Consider the following 18695-nt stretch of genomic DNA (forward strand, 5'->3'; position numbering starts at 1 on the left):
CAGTCATATGGATCATTCGAGTGACGGTTATCCCCATGGTTATTAAAATAGCAAGCTCATAAGCCTATCCTGCCCCCGTGAGAACTGGCACTGAATGAAGCAGGTTGTATCACCCGTCGCCGGCGAGCCTGTGAACAGGCACACTGGCGCGCGCAGTGGCGCATGGCCAGCTGGTTTTAACGTGGTGGGTGGATATTGGGGGCGTGGCTCCTCACAACATTGGAAATTCAAAGTCCCAAGTAATTAACAAACAGGATATTTTCCACACAGCATCCAACGTCCACGGAGAGTATCCACATGGGACCAGGCACTCTCGAGGCACTCCCTGGTGGCACGCGCGCAGAGGCACGTGGCCAGCTGCTTTTAACATGGTGGGTAGATATTGGGGGCGTGGCTTCTCACAACATTGGCAATTCAAAGTCCCATGTAATTAACAAACAGGATATTTTCCACTCAGCATCCAACGACCATGGAGAGTATGCCCATGCAAACAGGCACTCACTGGTGTTTCACAGATTTCCGTTCCATAAATTATCCTCAAGTAGTTACTGTTCTTATCAATTTGTATAGTTCAGTTACAGGGTTATTTAACTTCTGAGTCTTCTCTCTTTGGTGCGTATTCTGTTTCTTTCCTATTCTCCTCTTGAGCTGCTTTATTTGTAGTTATCCTCCTCTTTCCAAGGTTACGTTCTCTGGTATCTGCAGAAATGATCAAATACAACAAATACCGAATGAGAAATGACCGAATATGTTTGGTCGAATTTGTTAGGGATTTTTGTTCATGCCTATTAAAAATAGATGGGAGGGAGGGTTCTGGATAGGTTAAAGCAGGGGGAAGCTAAGGGGCGGGAGGGGGGGAAGGGACTCCCCCCTCCCCTACCCCCATTATTAAAAAGAAATTTGCTCACAAAAAATGCAGTCATTTCTCAGTAGGTCTTTTTTGCGATCATTTCATGATCATCCACGTTGTCCAATACTTAGGCCTCTCTCCTCAGACTCTTTGGTATCTAGTTCATAGTCTTTGGTTTCTCTCTGAACCTTATTCTTAGTTTCTGTTTCAACCTTATCTTCAGGTTTTTCATTTCTATTATGTCTCTCCTCTTTAATTAGACTTTCTTTATCTGCTCTAATGGTAATATTGTATTGTATTTGGTTATTTATATAGCACTCTTTTCCCATTTGTATGGCCTCAATGCGCTTTCTGGTTGAACGCCCTCGGTGACTGTAGTCAATGTGCTGGAAATTCTTAACGTTTTAGATTAGGAGCTGCATGTGTGCATTTTCGCCAGTCTAGGACTTGGGTGGTTGGCTAGGCTCGACTAAGCAGCCCAATAAAAGGCCAGCTACGTGGGTGGGCGCTGTTGGTGGTTTATGATAGAGGGCTATTGTTGAGAGAGTCGATGTGTGGCCAGCTATATCGAATTTCTTTTCGTTGGAAGTCGCTGTCTGCTAGTGGCAGAGGTATTGAGGTGCGTCAGGTGTTTCAGGGTGGATGGCTATATGCGCTGCTAGATAAGATGAGCATAACCATAGCTGCATTCTACGGTGCATGGATGTTTGGCCGTGCCTGCGGCCTGTGTCCACAGATGTTGTGTAAGGTATACGTACCTTAGGCTTCGAAGTTGTTTGGCTGTAGCGTCTTTGTCCAGTGCGGGCAGCTTGGTCTCATTATTCGTGGTTTCTCTGTGCGAGGGTTTGAGCGGTGAGGGCGGGTGAGTTTATTGCGATATGCCACAGCAAAAGCTGCTGGCTTCCCTAGTGTATTTGTCAGGTAGGAATGTTGTTGTGCATGGGGCGACAACATGTCAGGCGAGCCGTTGTCAATGCTGCTGGCCTCTGTGTTGTAATTGTTGTAAGGGGATGTTGGGTTCTGCCGTGTAGTTTCGAGTGGGGAGGGTTCAGGGGGATATTGGGAAGAGCCAGGATTTTAGGGCCTTTCTGAATTTCAGGTGGTTTTCAGTGTTGCAAATGTGTAGCGGTAGGGAGTTCCAGATGATTGGCGCTTGGACAGAGGAGGAGGATCCACCCAGCCTGGAGGAGTTGTCAGGTAGAACCACTAGGCGAAATGCTGTGCGAGATCTGAGATTCCTTGAGGGCTAGTAGGGAACAATTTTGTCTCGAAAGAATTTTGGACCGGTGTTGTGGACGGCACGGTGGGTGATGCACATGGCTTTAACGGTAGTGCGTCGACCAATCGGGACCAATGGAGGACTTTTAGTGTAGGGCTGATGTGTTCTCTGGTGGGTAGATTAATGCGCAGGCGTGCTGCCACGTTTTGGATTCTTTGGAGTTTCCTTAGTTGAGATGCCGTAGTGCCTAGGTAGAGGCAGTTTGCGTAATCTAGGCGGGACAGGATGATGCAGTTGATGGCCGAAAAACGGTGGGGATAGGTGAGGTAAGAGAAGATATGCCTGAGAATCCGTAGATGGAAGAAGCAGGTTTTGGATACGGTAGTGGTGTGTTGGGTGAGAGATAAGTCTGAGTCCAAAGTGCATCAAAGATTTTTAGATTGCCGGTGCCCTAGGGGTTGAGGTCCACAGAATCGGTTGGGTGGGGGAGGGCTGTTTTCCTGCAAACTAGGATTTCAGTTTTCCAGTGTTGAGGATGAGGCGGTTGGTAGTCATCCAGTGGTCAATATCCGAGAGGCATGATGACGGGTCCCGACTACCAGAGCCTTGAGATTTTGGGATTTTGAGGATGGTTTGGGTGCTGTCTGTGTAGTTTGTAGCAGGTAAGATTGTATGAGCGGATGATTGCGGGCAGGGGTTTTAGGTAAAAAATGAAGATTAGGGGCGATAGGGATGCTCCTTGTGGGACACCGTTCCTCACTGGTCGTGATGTGAACTGGTGGAGGTGCATGATTTGCTTGAATAACTTGTTCCTTCTCCAGCATCGGGTCTGGCATGGATTCACATGCTCATGAATAACGAATACATATCAGTACAACATTACACAACTAAGGGAGGTGGCAAGACTCAACAGAAGCAATATGAACATTCCAGCCTTGAGGCTCGTTCCCGCTTTTACTATTTAGTGTGCTAAGGTTTTCTGCCTGACTGGGACGATTCTGTTAACTCCAATAATGATTCTCATTTACTACTTTGTAAATCAATATTTTCTCTTGACGAAGGCCAAGTAGGAGTACTCCAAAAATGATTCTCATTAACTTCTCTATGAGTCAATATCTTCTCTTCAATGGGAAGACTATACGTAATCCCATAATGATTTTCATTCACTTCTCTGAGTCAATATCTTCTCCTGACTGGGACGAGTAAAAGCATTTCCTTAATGGTTCTCATTCAACTCTTTAAATGACAATATTTTATCTCGACTAGAAGTAATATGACCATTCCAATAACGATTCTCCATCCCCTTCAGTGGTCTCCCATTTTCCCTGTTACCTGCAGTTATTAAGGATAACGTAACCAGGTTTTTTATTTGGATGAGATCTTCTCTCCACTTTGTCAGGTTGGCCTCGCGTGATCCTTCTGCTGCTTTTTCTTCATGCTGCTGCATAAGCAGGCTCCCCTGTTTAGTCTACCGGGAGGTTCTGCGTTAGTTTTAGCAGAGGTGGTATCTGCATTGTTCACAGGACCTCTGGTCCACCACGAGTCTGATGTGGTCATGCCACTGTTTTGCTGAATCTCTCTCCCCGGATTGGGATTCCCTGCATCCAACTTGGTTTCAATCTTCTCTTTGGTTTCTTGGAGTTTGCCTCCTCATGGCCACAGGACACCGCATGTCCAGCCTCTCCTCATTGTAAGTGAGCAAGCTGATTCGTAACTCGCGGGTTTCCTCTCTCTGTCTCCGGTCTCCTCCCCTCTTGTGTATTATGTAGCTGTGGGACTTCACCGGCGCAGTTCCGTATTCCTTTCCCTCTGTTTGTTTTGTCTTTTCTTCTCCTAGACAGGTCATCCTCCTCATCCCAGTAAAAGGTGATTTTTCTTTTAAAGGACTAATCACGGTTTCATGATGATAATAGTATATATTAGCATTTTCTTCATACATTTCTTTACTGGATGGATTTGAAGAGTTACTGTTGGAAGGTTCTTTAGGGAGGTCCTCGCAGGACGCAAGTCTTTGTCCCCAAATCAGGAGTCTCTCCCAGTGAGGTCTCACTTGCCTCAATTCCTAGCGAGGGTGTTACGGAGCAGGCTCACCTCCCTTCCATCACACGGGAGGCTCCCCCCCTTGTGGAGAAAAGATGAATTCCCATGATTTGTCACAATATCCAAAACATCCCAAGGTTCCCCCACAGTAACTCGAAGGGGGAATATCCCAGGGAAGTCTGAGGGGTCGTCCGGACTGCGAATAGGGCCCAGGGTATCATTATATCCCAATTTTTCTTGTCAGTTTTCACCAGCTTCTTTAGGATTCTCTTTAGGGTTGTTGAACCGCTCTACTAAGCCATCGCTCTGAGGGTGTTAGACCGATGTTCGGAGCATTTTGATGTTCAGCAACTCCTTTACCTCTTTTATTAGTTTGGACAAAAAGTGGTGCCTTGGTCCATAAGAATCTCCTTTGGGGAAACCCAACCCTAGACACAAAGGGTACAAGATGCTTCAATATATGTTGGCTAGTATTGTTACGAAGCGAAAGCGCCTCTGGATATCTGGTGGCATAGTCCACAATCACTAGAATTTAAGTTTCTGAGTTTAGATGTTTCCAGTGGAACCAACTATGTCCACTGCAATCCTAGAGAAGAGAACATCAATAATCAGTTGGGATGCTCTTGAGACTGCAGTGGTTGCTGTCTTTTGGCAGATGTCACACGCCAATATATAGGTTTCAACATCAGCAAAAACTCATGGGCAATAGAATTGGGGTATAACCATTGGTACCTCCCAGCATTACATTTCGCTCTATGCAGATGACGTCCTGCTATCCATAACAGATATCCGCTCCTCGCTCATATCAGCCCTAAAAGAACTTCGCAGTTTTGGGAGGGTTGCAGGTTTTGCCATTCATTTTGGGAAATCAGTTTCTTTAGTAATAGGCCTGGGCCCAGGGGAGCGGGAAACTCTAGAACCCCCTATGCCCGATTCAATGGAGAGAGAAAGCTATTCCTTACTTTGGGGTCCGAATTCCGGCCTGCACTAAAGACGTGTTTCTAGCAAACTTCCCCCCACTTTTCAAAGAGCTCAAAAAAGATTTCGAACGATGAACCTCACAAGAGATTTCACTCATTGGGCGTATCACAGCCTGTAAAATGAATCTCCTCCCGTGTTTCCTATATGCCTGTTCCACCCACCCTCCCTATCACAATCCCATTACCCCCCTCTTACACATGCAGAGGAAAATGCTCTGGTTTATCTGGAGGGGCAGGAAGGTGAGGATCTCTTAAAGGGCCATGATGGGCAATTCTAGATTGGGAGGCTTGGGACTTTCCGATTTACGTAAATATCAGGTAGCAGCTCAACTAGCACATGTTCGAGCATGGACGGGGACCTCTGTATGCCCAAAATGGGTAGATCTGGAGCAGTCCCGCCTCGCTCTCCCCCTGCTCTTCCTCCCTTATGTCCCCCCTACACTACGCTGAACCTGGATTGGGGACCTGGCCTCCACTAAACATACTCTTAAATCATAGGGGTTCGCCGCAGGGGTTGGGCCCCTCCTCCCAAATTTTCCATAGCCCTGCATTTTCGCCTGGAATCCATCCACAGAACTTTAAAAACGGGAAGGCAGGTGGGTTGGAATCCCTGAGCCAGCTTTACGAGGAAGGCCAGCCCCGCTCTTTTGAACAATGCAAAGCAACCTTCCAATTGGCGGAGGCAGACAGATTCACTTATGCGCTACTGAAACATTGGTAGTCCCACTCCCAGGTCCGCCAAGCAGCTACACGCACCCTTGGCCCTCGAACTCACACTAAAGGAGCTGCCGAGGCGTGGAAACATTTCTTTGCTTTACAAATTACTGCAGGAAGACACACTTGCGACGAGAGCCCCTTATATGGCACAATGGGAGGCGGACTTGGGGCATGCCTTGGAAGATCAAACATGTGTGGACATATGGTCTAGAACGCATCCCTCCTTTCTCTGCATCACTAATCGGGAATGCGCATAAAAACTGGTTTTGAGATGGTTTTACCCCCCGCTACGCCTGCATCACTTTAACCGGTCCCTCGATCCCCAATGCTGGCGCCTATGTGGACAGCCGGGGTCTTACACATGTAGTGGTCATGCCCAACCATACAATCATTCTGGGTACAATGCATCTCTATCGTAAAGGATATTACCCAGGTAATGATCCCTATGGAGCCACAAACTATCCTGCTACGAGCTCCAGTATCAGGGGTCTACCCAAGATCGGGGAGAACAGCTAAACTCCTTACACAACTTGTTTTTGCGGGGAAAATTACCTCAGCCCATACATAGCCAGAGAGCCTCTCAATTATGCTCTGGTGGATTTAACTGTGGGACATCTTAGTTTCAGAAAAAATCACAGCAGCCAAAGCAGGCTTTCTACACCGATTTACAGACATTTGGACACCACTATTAGACTATGATCTGAACTTCCCGGCGATGACCTATAAGCCCCAATCGGCCAGGCGGGCCTTGCATTTCAGCAGCACAGAGTTTGCAGATGTGCTTGCCCAATTGGACCAAGAGGAGGGGTGATCGGGAGGCGGAGGGGGAGGGTCATGACGGTGGATCCGGACGATGCTGGCTCAGTCTCAGCTAGCAGGAATTGGGGTCATTCATGTTTTAGATTTACTTGTACTATTGGCATGTATGCAACCGGTTTAAAATTTTAAAAAATTAAAAAATAATTGGGGTATAACTTGACTCTGTATTTGACCTATTCCCTGGTTGGCGGCCGTCAAGTGTGTGTGGGCTAATTATAACACCACTCTTCTTTGACTCTGGGGAACCACCAATTGTGTTCGGGTTGAGCCATCTTTTGTCAACTCCCCTCTGTACAACAAGCTCTTCTTGAAGAAGAAGAAAGGTCCCACCTAGCTATGTCCAGTTTCCTCAGTAGTTATTCTAACAAAGGTATCTGTAAGAACTGGGTCATTGCGGTGGGCAAAGGCCAGGTTGGTCGGGTTGCGACCTCTTCTCTTTTTTCGTGACAGGTTTCCACTAGGGGAATGTCGGCTTCTTCAAAATCTATCGATTGTGTTTCTGTTTCTCCCAACTCCCCTGCCTAGGAAAGTGGACCTTTAGAATACCTTGGGCTATTTTTTCTCACCCTCTTTAATGGTATAGGGATTATTTCCATGTTTGTGGAGTAGAACTTTGATGTCTCTCCCTAAACTCGGGGTCTATGACTCCTGCCATAACATTGAAGCCATATCACCAGGCTAATCCGGACTTTGAGGCTACCGTGATGGGTCAGAAGAAGGACACGGACTCTGACTGATTTTTATTAATTTACAGGAATAAATACCGATCTCTCACTATAGTAATGGTTTTCCCTACCTAACAGAACAAACTAAGGTGCTAGTCGGTCATCAGGGAGAGTCCAAATTAGAATCAGTCCACTGCCCAAACTAACCTATTCTTACCCTACCACTATTACCATAACAATCACCTTAGAATGTTTCCCGTCTCCTGTAAGCTGGTTCTTCACCAAGTTCAGTAACGTATTCCAAAGTAGTTCTTGGTAACTACTTTTATTAACTCACACTGTTCTGTACTGGGTTCTTCAGGTTTTCAACCTCCTCCTTCACATGATTACTCTCATTCCTTTTTATTCTCTTCTTGCCTTATTTCATTTGTGTTTATCCTTTTCCTTTCATAGGTTACCATTATCCAACACTTAAACCTATTCCTTTGGCTTCTTGGGTTCTCAATATTTATTTCAGAGTCTTTGGGTTCACTTTGTGCATGGCCCTTATTCTCTGTTTCAATATGCTCCTCAGGTTTTGCCATTTCACAGTGTTTCCTATTCTGTAATATCTCATGGTTTTCTCCTTGACCTCTTGGAGTTTAAACCTTCCAGTAAGAATTTTCATTCCATGTTAACGCTTTATGTTGACCTGGGCGTGTATAGCGTTCCCGTAATGATTCTCCTTTTCTTCATTCAATGCCAGTAACTTATCTCAACTGGGATGAGTATCAGTGTTGCAGTAATGATCTACAGTCCCCCTCCCGAGTTTCCTGCTTTCCCCATTACCTGTCGTGTTCGGGGATAATGTCACCAGGGTTCTCGACTGGTTAGGACTGTGATGAATTAGTCATGATTCCTCCCAGAAACCTGGTCTGTGAACCTTCTCATGTGGCCCGGGAAAGACAGGCTCTTCCTAATCCCGACCTTGAGGGTGGTATACTGCTGGATCACATGGGGGTTGGGAAGGGAACAAACCAGGAAGACTGGGAAGCCCCTCTGTTTAACTTTCCCCGTAACCCCACACCTTTCATATTTGCCAAATAGCAGAAGTTAAAAGAACTAACTTTGTTGTTGGCCACTACGAGTCCCATAAACCCATGATACTGGGATGAGGAAGAGGAATGAAGAGGCGTACTGTAATAGTAGTCTGGCAATTAAGCCTAAAAGCACACACCCATAGAAGCCTGTAACTCATAAAATGCCCCCTAAGGTGCAGGCAATCAGAAGGAGCTTGAACTGTGACTGTAGTGCATGCTGTAGCAATAGAAGCAGAATTAGAAGCCACCGAGCTGGCAAACAAAGCAGAAGTGTGAGAACCAACCAGAGGGATGCTGGAACGTGGATGCAGCAGATTTCACCTGCTTGTTCTGAGAAGGTCATGTTCCCTCAAACTCTGAAGCGCAGAGGCTGCATAGCAGAAGACTTGCAGGAAGGCGGTCTTTTCCCATGTTGGCCTGATTGCAGTGCAGAGAATGTGTCGGAGACCGAGGCGAGGAGCTGTTGTCAAGCCGTGGGTCCCAGGAGGGAGGGGGGCTGCTTGAATGAGTAGCTGGACTGGAGACCCCTTCAGCGAGAACGGGTGCGGTTCCTTGTGAAGCCAGAAGCAGTAGAAGTCATGGCAGGAGTCGTAGAAGTTGTGAAACCCGCAGAACAAGGTTCACAGAAGCTGGTGAGTGAAACCTGGCGTTCTGATTCCTTGTATGAGCACTACTGGTAACAGCATCAAGTTTCCTATACACTCATTTCTTCAGCATGGGGTCTGGCATGGATTCACATGCTCATGAATATTCCCTGTCGTCAGGCTGAGAATCCTCGGTAAAGAAAAAATCAGTAACAGTTTTGTTTCTGATCTGTCTTTCTCAGTAGTAACCAATCACTGGTCTCTGGGTCATACTGCCCCCAGCCAATGACTGCGCTCTCCCTAAGCCCCCCTCTGGCAGCCATCCTCAGATTTTTACTGCACGCTCAAGTGTTTGGAGTCCTCGTGTTTAGCTCTCGAGCTTTTGCTGCGTTTTTGTGGTTTTTCCAAAGAAAATTTCTCCGGTCAAATAGAGAAGAGCCTCAAGCTCCACCGTCTCTACATCCGATTAACGGGGATCCGTGTCGGATTTTTCTACGCCCCTCAAGGGAGAAGATTTCGTCGAGTTACACTTCTTGGAGGAGTCCAGGAGTTTCTGCGGCCTACCCGGACATGGCCCAGGAGAATGGAAGCTCGACGCCCGGAAAGCTGTTCAGGGTTTGCCCTGGATGCCAGCTGCAGAATGTGTTCAAGGAGGACGAGCACTCGAAATGTCTCTACTGCCTTCATGAGGACAAAACGCACGTGGAGAAGGACTGTGCGTTTTGCAGGAACATGTTGGAACGGACCGTCAAGGACCGACACCTTCGTCTCTCCAACTGGCTGGAAGGAAAGAGATTCCGTCAGGTGAGAAGAAGAAGAAGAAGTCCGAGCGGTCTTCTAAGTCCTGTGAGGGCGCCCCGGCGACGGGGGCCCAACAGAAGGCAAAGCAGCGCAAGTCCGTGGGCACCGGGAGCGCCGAATGGTCGGGCTCCTTGGCTGCCAGGCAGGGCGCATCCTCTCCAGCGCCATCAACCACGAGCCAACGCTCTGGCTCAGGAAAGAGGAAGGCCGAGAACCAGGCGAAGCTTCTGCAGAGGCCCCGGTCGAGCTCGAAGGATCCGGCCGAGGGGGAGCGAGGCGGTGACCCTCCACTCAAGGTGAAGGCCAAAGGCCCACATAAGGTGGAAAAGGCCTTGATTCACCCGGCCAAGGCCTCTATCGAGGAAGTCGCAGCGGCCCTGGCGTAGCCTGTGGAGGCTACACCAGTGGAGGCGACCTCGGGGCTCAGAGTCTCCCTGACTCCGCGGAGGGAAGCCTCTTTCAGACCCATCAAAAAGACCCCCGTGAAGACCCTGGAGGAAAAAGGGGAGGGGTGGCCATTGTGGACACGAACACAGCATCCGAGGAGGAGCTGGTAGAAGTCTTAGAGGGCCTCGACGAGGGCGTCGAAGAGGCCCGTTCCCACGGGAGGGATCCCGACGAAGGTAGCGACGGCGGCACCGGCGAGGGTCCTAGTCACCCGTCGCTTCCCGAGCCACAGGACAACTCGTCGGCCATTTTGTTGCCAATACAATCCTTATGTTCGGAGATAAGGACGAGATTGCTCTTACCACTGACGGAGGAACCGGAACCAGGCTTGACGGAGGAGCCAGAGCCAGGCCCGGCGGGAAGCCCCCCAAACAAGAGAAGACGGGTCCATCCAGCCCCGCCTTTTCAGCCCTCACGGCCTACTCAACCTTTGCCCACGTCCCCCTCCCTGGAGATGACACGGGAACGGACAAGGCCAAAGCCCGGGCCTCCCCGCCCGATGAGATCGGATCTTTCCATGCAATGATCGCCAGTGCATCCAAGCTTTTTCAGCTCTGCCCCGAAGAGAAGGAAGGTTTCCTTTACCAACGGCGCGAGGCCAAGAGGTAAACAGTCCTCGCCGTGACTCTGCTGGATGACATCTGGGAGGAGGGTCTCACCCTTCTCAAGAACCAGTCTACGACGCCTGCCAAGAGGGATCGATACCAGAAGAAGTACTGGGTCCCCAAAGCGGCCCTTTTGTGCCTCAGGGCACAACCGACCCCTGACTCGGTCGTCTCAGCGGCGGCCAAGAAGAAAGCGGGGGGGAGACGCGGCCTCAACGTCAACTTCCCCGCCGGACGGCGAAGGAAAGAAGCTGGACGCAATGGGATGACGAGTTATCTCGTCGGCGGCAACAACAATTAAGGCAGCCAACGCTCTCGCGATCGTGGCCCGCTACGACAGGGAGTTATGATACAAGATCGCCCCCCTGTTGGACTTCCTACCGGACGACAAGAGGGCCGAGGCCCTGGAGATCTTGCAAGAAGGCGAAGTGGCGTCGGACCACACCATAACGGTGGCAACGGACATTGCTGACACCGGTTTCTGCCAGCTAGGCAACGGCGTTTGCCTTAGACGAGGGTGGCTCAAGGCGACAGATTTCCGCCAGGACCTTACAAGCCAAGGTTTTGGACATGCCATTCGACGGGAGCACCGGAGGCAAGCAGGGTGCCTCCAAGGGATTCGGCGGTGGCTCCTCTACGTACCGCCAAGCGGCCCGCTCCTCGTCGCAGGAAGCCTATAGAGGACGAGGCGGGTGGAGTCCACCGTCGTCGCCAGGGAGGCCAAGCAAGATTGAACCGACCGTGGTGTCGGGCCCCACCGAAGCACCCCGGTGGGAGGTTGGCTGGCGAAGTTCGTCAGCGTGTGGGAGTCCATCTCCACCAACCGTTGGGTGCTGGACGCCCTGGCCCAGGGGCACGCCCTCGAATTTCTAAAAAGTGCCCCCGCATTCCAACCGTGGTTAGGAAGGAAAATCACGTCCCTCAACTGCTATTGGAGGTAAGGGCAATGCTCAAAAAAGGTGCCATCGAGCTTGTCCCGAAAGAGGCTCCGTGGCACCGGAGTATACTTAAGGTACTTCCTCGTGAAAAAGAAGACAGGAGGATAGCGACCCATCCTGGACCTGCGACGACTGAACAAGTACATCAAGGCACAGAAGTTCTGGATGGTCACCTTCCAGCACGTGCTGGGACAGCTAGAGGAGGGCGATTTCCTGTCGTCCTTGGATTTGGAGGATGCATACTTTCACATCCCCATTTTAAAAGGACACCGAAAGTTCCTCAGGTTTGTGGTCCAAGGGCGGCACTACCAGTTCAAGGCCCTCCCATTCGGACTGAAATCGGCACCCAGGGTTTCACCAAGTGCCTCACTCCAGTGGCGGCGCGGCTGCGCCTACAGGGGATCCACGTCTACCCCTACCTGGACGATTAGCTCATCCGCGCAAGGACAAGGGAGCTTGCCGTGGAACATACAGCGAAGACCGTCCAGCTACTCATGGACCTGGGGTTCTCCAACTTCCCCAAGTCCCACCTGTTTCCCTCACAAGTCGCACTGTTCCTGGGAGCCAAGCTCGACACAGTGGCACGTCTGGCCTCACCATCGGAGGAAAGGACAAAGGCCATCCTAGGCAAGGTGCAGCGTCTGCTGGCCACGGACGTGGCCAAGGTGAGGTCCATCAAGTCCCTCCTCGGGATGATGTCCTCTTGCATATATCTTGGGCGCCTGTGCAGGCTTCGGATGCGCCCTCTACAGGAGTTCCTCGACGCCTGCTGGATACAAGCAACGGGCAGCTTCGGAGACAGGATCCCTCTCAACGAGACCTTCCGTCGAGCAATCCGGTGGTGGGGCACCCCGCTCATCTGGCGGCAGGAACAGATTTTCAGACCCCCGCCCACCAGGTGACGGTGACAACAGATACCTCCCTGGAGGGGTGGGGAGCGCACACCAGAGATCTTCACGCGAGAGGCCTTTGGCTCGCGGAGGAGAAGTCGCTCCACATCAACATCCTGGAGCTCCGGGCAGTGTTCTGGGCCCTCAGGTCATTTCTCCTGTCCCTCACGGGCAAGGTAGTGAGGCTCTTCACCGACAACACCACCACGATGTTTTACATCTGGAAGCAGGGCGGAACCAGGTCCCCAGCCCTATCCAAGGAAGCCCAGGATCTGTGGCATTGGGCCGTTGCTCAAGGGATGTTTCTGGTGACGTTTCATCTGGCAGTGATAAAAAAACACCATCGCCGACTCACTCAGCTGCGCTCGTGCCACGAGTGGGAACTACGCAAGGACCAAGTGGACCGACTCTTTCAGCGATGGGGCAAACCCCAGATCGACCTGTTCGCGACGGCAACAAATTCCAAGTGCCAGAGGTTTGCCAGCAGGTTTCCCCAACCGGTGAGCATGGTCGATGCTTTCTCGTTCCCCTGGGATGGCCTGTTCCTATATGCGTTCCCTCCGTTGCCGTTGCTGCTCCGATTCATCAACCAGCTCAAGAAGACCGGTGCAGACTGATCCTCGTCGCACCGGCGTGGCCGAGACAGATCTGGTTCCCGGACCTTCTGGACTTGTCAGCGTCCCCACCAGTTAAGCTGTCGACGGACGCAGATCTTCTCTCCAGAGAAGGAGGCGCCATTCTTCATCACGACCCAGAGTTGCTGAACTTGCATGCCTGGCTCCTGCAGCACTAGAATTTGGAGGGTACGATATCCCGGCAGACTGCAGAGAGGTTCTTGCGAAGGCCAGGGCGTCCTCAACTCTTAAGTGCTACGGACATAAGTGGAAGAGGTTCTCTATCTGGTGCCGGGCACAGAAGATTAACCCTCTGCGGATTACGGCCCCTCAAGTATTGCCGTACCTACTGTCGGTAGCCAAAGCTGGACTATCTCACGCTTCAATCAAGATACATCTGGCAGCGATTTCCCGATACACCAGGACGGTCAGCCCTGTGGTCTCATCGCCTGGTTAAGGAATTTATGAAAGGACTGTTTCGATCATTCCCGCCGGTGAAGGCACCAGCCCTGGCGTGGGAGCTCAACGTGGTGCTGCGCAGGCTCATGGGTCCGCCGTTCGAGCCGTTGCATTCGGTACGTTGAAGTTTCTGTCGTGGAAAACAGCGTTCCTGGTGGCCATCACCTCCGCACGATGTGTGGGAGAGATCCAGGCGCTCTCCTGCAAGCCTCCATACCTGACCTTTCACGATACAAGGGTAGTGCTGAGGACGTACCCCTCCTTCATGCCCAAGGTGCCGTCGGACTTCCATCTCAACGAGCCCTTGGAGTTACCAATCTTTTTCCCCTCGCCTTCGTCGCCAGCCGAGAGGACTTTGCACTCGCTGGATGTAGCTAGAGCGCTGAAGTTCTACGTGGACCGAACAAAGAGTTTTCGGAGGACATCACAGCTGTTTGTGAACTTTGGACCTGTGAACCAAGGGAAGGCTCTCTCGAAGGGTTCCATTTCCAGATGGCTCTGCGGCTGCATCATGCACTGTCATCGGTTGGCAAACCGACCGTTGCCCGGCCGTCCGAGAGCCCATTCGACCAGAGCTATCGCTGCAACCACTGCGTTCTTGTCTGGTGTGCCCCTGCTGGACATCTGCAAGGCTGCTACGTGGAGGTCGACGCACACCTTCACGAGATTCTACTGCGTCGACCGGGATTCCAGGGAGGAGTCCAGGGTCAGCCAAGCAGTGCTGCGCAACCTGTTCACTTAAGGTGAACCTGGTGAGGTGGTAAGGAATGCTTAATGTTGAGTTTTGATGTAATGCTTAATGTTGAGCCTTTGCCACCTCCCTTGGTTGTGCATGTGTGTACTGCTATGTATTCTTATATTCATGAGCATGTGAATCCATGCCAGACCCCATGCTGGAGAAGGAACAAGTTACCTGTAACTGTTGTTCTCCAGCATGGGTCTGGCATGGATTCACATGCGAACCCTCGCTACTACCCCTCTGCGGCTCTTTCTTCACTTGGTCATACTGCCACTTTACGTGCTACCAAATCTGAGGATGGCTGCCAGGGGCGGGCCTTAGGGAGAGGGCAGTCATTGGCTGGGGGCAGTATGACCCAGAGACCAGTGATTGGTTACTACTGAGAAAGACAGATCAGAAACGAAACTGATGCTGATTTTTTCTTTACAGAGGATTCCCGGCCTGACGACGGGGAATATTCATGAGCATGTGAATCCATGCCAGACCCATGCTGGAGAACAACAGTTACAGGTAAGTAACTTGTTCCATATAGTCGGAAGTGAACTGAGTTATTTGTTAAAGCTTTTATAAGTGAACAATGGAAATGTAGCTATAACGCTTACCTCGACTTCTCGGGAGCGTAATACTTTGCCAGCCTGTGGACCTGATACCTTGGAGCCTTTAGGATTCTTTTTCCGTTTGAACAAACAAATGACAACAATAGAAATGCTAAAACATCTATTAACTGAGATAATACTACATGAAATGTGCATTCCCTTAAATCACTCCCTTCTAACTCTAGGGCTGAATTCCCTTCTCACCTGTTTTATTATTGTGGAGCTCTCCATCCTGCTTTTCTACAGGGGTGCGTTGAGGTGGAGAAACAATGCTAAGTTGGGTTGCTGACGAACTCCATAGCTTCTTGCCTTGAAATGTCTGTTCTTTTTAGAATGAGTCTTTGGATAAGTAAGCAGGTGAAGATACTGTAATCTTTAAGGGCTTTAATTGGTTTCTACGTTGGAGAGATCTCTCTTTCGAATTACTTTTGTTCTTTTTCTCCTTTTCGCAGGATCTAGGAATTCAGGGAAAGAATTATGGCTACAGAGTTACTCAGGATGAGAAAACGTTTTTTAAAACGTAATTTCGCCAATACGGAGTAACTGCAACCTTCAAGGTGGAGCGTGGTAACAACTGTGAGGTGAAAACTTGAAGAACCTTCAGGTATGTAAACGCTTATAAAAATGTCTTCTCTGTTAAACTGTTAAGTTTGTTTTTTAATTAAATACCTCTTGTGTTGTCTGAAGGTTTTCGTAAAGCTGTGGAAAAAACTTTCGGAAGATGTTGCAGCTGTGAATGAAACTTCTGACTGAAGATGCTGCGACTGCAAGCGAGTAAAAGTTCTTAACTGAAGATAACAGCGTCGGAGATAACTTCTGTTGGGTAAGTCTCTGCTGTGAACTATGGTACGCTGTAGCTTTTCGTAAAACTAATGTCTCTATTATCTCCTTTTCTTCACAGGTTCTGTGAGGAGAAACGCCAGTAGAGTTACCCGCTGTCAGCAGATTAGATGCGAAGCGCGCGTTCCAGCAGAGGCAGGGCTCAAGTAGCTCCTCTGCAAATATGAATAGAACCGGGCTACTACTTGTAAATGGGTTTTGCGGCGGCCATGTTAAGTGTATGAAATTACTGTTGAAAATCACAGGAGGCCATGGAAGTATATGCTGTGGATGGTGTAAATGCCATATGTGCCAGGCTAACTCCCACCTTTGACCTACTGATTGATATAGTGTTCACTTCCTAGCCTGACTACCTGAATGAGGGCTATGCTCACTGACTGTGATCATGACAGTTGCACTCACATACAACCTTTGTTAAACTCTAAACAGACTGTAAACCTTATGAAGAAGTGGTCGCTTGTCTCTCATTATGAAGGGTAAATGTTGCGAAGGCCATTGCTGAACATTTAACGTAGCGAAAGACCATTGTTAAATCTTTAAACTTTCAAAACTGCCTGAAGAAGTGGTCGTGTGTGCCTAATTATGCTTTCCAAAGGAAGACTGAACTATATCCTTTATTTCACGTGGGCATTCATGTCGTATAAAATTAAGTTAAGCAGTTAAACCCTGTATGTACAATTGAAAAGAAGAGCACGCATTGCGCAAGCCGAGTCTCCCCATATTAAGTTTAAAAATAGTCTCTCTCTGAGCCAAAAAACAATCCATTACTATGAACCCAATATCAGTTCAACATAGCCTAAGATTCAAGTGTGCAAGCATTACCTGGAGCCAAGAGAGTGGCACAAAGGCTTCTGGGTAACTACTTGGGCTAACAGTTGGCAGAGAGGTGAAGGCAAAGTTATGGAAGGGAAATTTGCTGTGGATGAACATTATTTGAAGTTGTTGTTGTGGCAAACCGACAAGAGAGGCAAAGAGGCTGCCCCTTTTGTAGAAACATATTCAGAGGAAGAGTGCCTTGCTTACTTGAAGACTCTGAAGTACTTTAAATTGAATCTTGTCAAAACCTATCTTGAATAACAAATTACTGAAGCTGTGGTAGTAGTCCAAATTACTGAAGCTGTGGTGGTATATCCAGTTGTCAAAAGGTGCAACATTTCAGTAGGCTAAATGAAGTGGAGTACCATGAGGCAAAGGAAATTGTTCTCATGGTAAACTTGAGTAGAAGTGAAGTTGTTGAAGTAGACGCATCTTGACAAATAAATACCTACTGTAAATCCTAATCTTGTAACTAATGACACACTAACTATTAATCAAGAACCATGTTTCACTGACAGTCTTGGAAGTTGCGTTTCTTTTGAATTGTGGCAAAGCATTGTGACTGTTCTGCGGAAGTGGGAAGTCCACAAAGCTTCTGAAATGTACAATCTGACAGCTGCAAGGAAACACTGTAAGGAGATTTTGCTGAAATGGCACGTGGGTGGAGTACTGCTCGGAGGGCATTGTTTTGAATGACTTGTAGTTTGTGTTGGTTTCTGGAGGAGGTGCCTGCGAAAAGGACGTTACAGTAGTCAAGGCTTGAACCGATGACTGCCCGGGCAATGGTTAGGCAGCTGTCTTTGGATAGGTAGGGTCTTGAGGCGTTCGGACCTTTAGTAGCGTAGGCTGCCGAAGAAGCAATAGCTTTTACTTGGCGATTCATGGAGAGGGTGACATCATGGTTAGACCCCTCGGATCTTTACCGAAGTCAAGACAGGCAACACGATGTTATCAGTGTGGAAGGCTGTGTACTGATTGTTGAAATTTATTAGGACTGCTGCTGGTGGACCAAATAGGAAGATTACAGTCTTATCGCTGTTAAGGCACAGGGGGATTGTCGCCATCCATGACTTTATCGTGAAGTATGTGCTGTTAAGGGTGTTAATCTTCCTTGTAATTGCCTGTGAGTGGGAGTTAGATCTGGGTGTCATCAGCATAGTTGGTATATGCTATGCTGATGGGGTCTAAAATGTCGAAGAGGGGCCTAGTGAAGATGTTATATAAGGTTGATGAGATGCATGAGCCTTGATGTACCTCACAATGAACGGGGGTAGTCAGGGCACTGGCGTTCTCTGCAAAAACTCTCATGACTCTTCCTTCCAGAAAGGAAGCAATCCAGGTGATGGCATTAAGGGAGACGTTGGCCTAGGTAGTGAGGTGGTGACATAACATTTTGGGATCAACCAGGTCAAAAGTGGCGGACAGCTCCAGGAGGAGGAGGAGAAGAAGTGTGCTGGTTTTCCATTGTCTCTGATCCCATCCATCTGGTTTTTTAAGTCCAGCAAGGCTGATTCTGTGCTTTGGCCTGGGTGGAAACCAGACTGCTGCATTCCGAGGATGTGGTAGTGTTAGGCAGAAACCTGTGCAGTTCCCTTAGGGACCACTGCAAAAGGCCTAAGACTACAGGTGTTGGCAGTAAACCCAATTGGTAGCAGTCTGTACCCCCCAGATTTACCTGGTAGCTGTGGCTGAGCAGCCAGAATTCTCTCAAGACGAGTTAGACAGTATATAGAGTATACAAGATGGGTACCAAAATACAGTAGCACAAGCAAACACTGACCAGAGCTTTGATATCAAGTATATAATTATTTATTTAAACACACACTTAGAAACACTCTAGCACTATTATTATAAGTAAGTTTAAAAAACACAGTCACTATTATCATATGTACATCCCCTATTCCTTATTAGACAAGTCTTAGTTAACACCACTTATTTCCAGACAGATGTGAGCGCTTAACTACAGATGGCACTCCAATAAGTTTAAAAAAAAGAGA

At 49.0% G+C, this 18695-nt stretch overlaps 1 protein-coding gene across 1 annotated transcript in view; it reads left to right on the forward strand.

Annotated features, from left to right (window-relative positions):
* Window positions 1–18695, forward strand: part of INTS1 (integrator complex subunit 1) — a 2112141-nt gene that overhangs the window by 792355 nt on the left and 1301091 nt on the right. The gene's annotated exons all lie outside the window — the stretch shown is intronic.

The sequence above is a fragment of the Ambystoma mexicanum genome, chromosome 2q, assembly GCF_040938575.1.
Source record: "Ambystoma mexicanum isolate Mex_15411 chromosome 2q, UKY_AmexF1_1, whole genome shotgun sequence".
Classification (NCBI taxonomy): Eukaryota; Metazoa; Chordata; class Amphibia; order Caudata; family Ambystomatidae; genus Ambystoma; species Ambystoma mexicanum.